Source organism: Apis dorsata, unplaced genomic scaffold (assembly GCF_000469605.1).
Source record: "Apis dorsata unplaced genomic scaffold, Apis dorsata 1.3 scaffold_371, whole genome shotgun sequence".
Lineage (NCBI taxonomy): Eukaryota > Metazoa > Arthropoda > Insecta > Hymenoptera > Apidae > Apis > Apis dorsata.
The window spans coordinates 178916-183059 of NW_006263635.1; positions in this window are offsets into that span (position 1 = coordinate 178916).

Consider the following 4144-nt stretch of genomic DNA (forward strand, 5'->3'; position numbering starts at 1 on the left):
TACCATCTTCCGTCTTCCTCGTCCCCCTTCATGGCCGCAATCTCACCAGGACAGGGGCTCTGTGATATCTGCAAACACGAGAGAGCGCGGCGGGAATATGCGCGCGTGAAAAGCTTGATGCAGGAGAAAATTACCGGTCTCCGGTGTTGTGGAATCGAGACACGCGTCTAAAACATCAAGTGAATTTTGCCGTTCGAAGAATCCGTGGAAACTTTGTCTACGTCTGTCTCGGTGTGATTACGGATATGAATATAAATGTAATATGTACGTTCGTTTCGTTTCCAATCTTTTCATCTCTTTTCCGGTTTTTTCTCGCGCTGGTTCCTCTTTTTTTCTTTTTTTTTTTTTTTTTTTTTTTTTTTTTTCTTTTTTTCTTTCTTTCCTTCCTGTTTTATAGCACTTGGTCGAACCGATTGGCGAAGAAAATCGTTTCTTGGAAAATGCCGCGCGAAGAGGCGAGTGATATGTAATCTCGCGCGGCGCCAGAGAAAGCTCGAAGATCTTGGGATTCACGGTGATTTGCATGCATTAGAGATCGTCGGGGATTCGAGCCGAGTCGAGAGGTCGAGAGTGGGGAAAAAAGAGTGAAAGAAACGTTTTCTGCGAACCGATCACGAAGCGGTCCCGAGGAAGTCAAAGACACTGCCTCTCTCTCTTTTTTTTTCTACGATCTGAGCGAGTTGACCTTTTAAGGATCGCCTTCTATCGTGGAATCGATTAACCCGCTGCACCGTCAGGATTTCTTTTCAACTTTCGTTTCCAATCTTTGTTTCGTGCGTGATAAATTATTTCCGAATCGGATTTAATCCTTATACTCCTTCAAGGGTATTATGTATCTTCGGATAATTATAGCGCGATTATATAACGATTTTGTTAAAGGATTATTAAAGAATAATTGACCATTATTTTTTTAAATTTCCTTTTGCTTCTTTTTTCTTACGTATTCTAGCTTTTATATCCTGTTCTAACGATATAAAATACACTTTGTATCATCTGATAACGCGAGACTAGAGTTATACAAAAGTAATGGTATCAGCCCATCAAATTCAAAGTTGCACGTGTATCTAAAAGTAAAAACTTATCGCGTCAAATTTATCCACGTGTAACAACGTTTGTCCTTTTTGTCCGTTATACGCGTAAAATACGTGACAAAGAAAGGGAAACGGGTGTACACACGTATCTATGCGCCGAATCGTTAGAAAAAGAGTCGCAACATGAAAAAAACAGAGATTACACAATCCATACCCGTGGATCTACACGCGTATACCGGTGTTTCAGCGGTTTTCTAGCTTGCGTCAGTTTAAAAGTTTCCAAGTAATCTCTCGATTTTTCGGTTACAGAAATCAAATATCGCCGGTTGATCGAGCCCGTTCACACGCGTGTTGAACGACGCGTGCACAAACACGCGCGCGCAGTTGCCCAGAGCAGCGTGTAAACCGCGAAAAGCTGAGGTGACACACGCCCGTGAAAACGCAGCCGAGCCCGCCGATGGCGGTTGTTTTTCCACCGTGTTAATGCAACGACAAAAATTGCTGCACCCACGAAACCGTGCGCGCGCGCGCGTGTTTGCGCGTGTCGGAACAACGCGCACGAGCACACCTCGATATTGCGATCCTTGCGTGTCCATAACGCTGAAATTTCGTTTCCCTTCGTTTACCAGCCGCCAGGGCACAATGGATTTTCGACTTCCGCTTTTTTACGTTTTCAATACCAACGACGACGAATCGTTTAACGAGCAATGCACACGGCGAACACACGAAACGAGATAATTTCTACGCGCCATTTTACATTCTCTCGTTTCCAACTTTGTTTTTCGATTCTTGGATCGTTTTCGAAAATAAAATGTAACGAATTATATTTTCGATGCAATTACGGCGCGAGTAATAATTACACAACACGTCATCGTATAAATCGTAAATTATATATACTTGTAGTTATTTTATTGCTCAATTACATCTAATAATATCTTGTGAATATTGCAAAATAATAGCCATTACATCGACGTTGAAACGCCCAATATTCATCATTATTATAGTCGGTATCAGTGTTTTTTTTTATCATTAACTCGTTTCCATTAAATAAAAGATAAAGAAGTAATTGCCAAGGGGAGCACAAAAGTCACATCTAACAAACAATGATATACTCGCGCAAAATCTAAAATGAGCAGCTCTTGACTGTATCAATTAGAGGTTAGATTCGGAAATTAAAATCGGCAAAGGAAAGCAGTTTTACTTACAGCTCGCAAACACGCGCTCGAAAAGACGAGGAAACGATCTGGAGATTCACGTAAAACGGCAGCTGGCTCGAAGAATCGTAAACGCAACTAAACATGTGTACCGACATAAAACGTCGCTACACTCTCCCTCTGTGCGCCGCATAAATATACAGGCGCCCCTTTAGCCGATGAGCCGTGGTGCGCTTAAATTTCTCGGTAGCCGGGCCGTAAACGAAACGAGACAGGGAAAAAAGAAATAAGAACGGAGGAAGAGAGAAAGAGAGAGAAAGAATAGAAAGAAAGGCGAAGAAGGAGGAATTTATCGTGCAGGTTTGCCGCGGTGCAGCTGAGTGAATCGGTGCAATTACATGCCAAGGTAATTGCACACGGCGACCGGAGATTTTTATCCTCGCGCCTTACACAAAGAAACCACCTCCCCACCCGGGACTATTCAATTTATTCCTTCTCTTCTCGTGTCTACGATCGCCGCCCAGCCGCAAAAAACTCGCCAACCACTGCCGCTGCTGCTGCCACCACGCTGCTTTTTTCGTTCCAGTTGAAAAATTGCGACACCGTCGCGTACACCGCGGTTTCCCAAAGGCGTTCTCTCGCGTGAAATCAAAAGCAGCCTTAAAGTGAATACGAAGGATGACTTGTAGGCTATGGAATCGTGGTGTGTATATGTAATGTAGGTATCTGAAACTCGTCGGATAGTGTCGTTTTAAGGATGCGGACGATCGATAAGGATCGATGATTAACTCTGGTCGATCAAGGTGCATATCAAGCTCTTCTTGTTAAACAGAATCGTGATTTACGTAATCGATCGAAGTGAGAATTGTGTAACGATGTTTCTTGTTCGACGACACGCTTCGTTGTCACGGATTATTATTTTGTGACATTCGATAGATCGAGTGTTAGTTTGAGATTGGAGGTTATGTTCGATGTTGTTTTAATTAAAGTGAATGAAGGTTATTTTTTTTCTGTTTGGGATAAGAATTATCACAGTTTTTTCATCGAGATTAATATAAATATAATTTAAAAGTGTTTTATTATTTTTATAAATTATTTTTCTATCGTTTATTCGTGCACAGTTTCAATGATAATATTTCATTCTAATTGAATTAAGTGCAGAAAAGATTCTACGAAAAATAAATATTCGTTGAATAATAAAATTATCTTCATGTATTATTAAACCATTCACTATTAACACCTATATTTTTTTAAAAAAAAATCCATTTTCGTATTTTCGTATTCTCGAACGTGTGTATAATGATCATCTCCGTACGTATTATATTGTCAACAAATATAAAATAACATTGCAATACAAAACGAATTTGTTCTCACTTTCGTCACATCTTTAAAAAGCTTTTCAATTCTCGAAAGCTTTGGCACGAAGTAATTACTGCGCCACCCAAGAAGATCGTTAACGCTCCACGTATCAACTTCTCGAACATCCCGTTCACACGGATACGAGAGAATATTTTCTTGTCTCGCGCGACCAAAGCCACCTCTTTTCTCTACCCTGTTCCAACAACAAAATACATCCAAAAGAAAAAGAAGAAGAAACAAAAAAAAAACCACTCGGTGCACACGCGTAGCGGTAAAAAACAGAGGGAAAGAAAAAGAGAAAATAAAAAAGAGGATGAAAGAAGCGGGGGCAGAGGAAAAAGGAAGAAGAGACTAAAGCACAGGCGCGACAGCTCGTTAACGCGTTCTTACGAGCGTTTCGATGATCGATCGGCACGAAATTAGCGAGATAAGCGAGTATAACGTCGACGAGTATCGTCGGTTCGACGATGAGGGTCCAGTGGTGCAACGGGGGGACTGTCTTTGTCTCTTTCGCTTGCCCTCTCTCTATCCCTCTCTCATTTCGGAGGTGTGCACGAGGCGAACGCGGAGGCGGAGGGCATCGGCGGCGGCGGTGGTTAT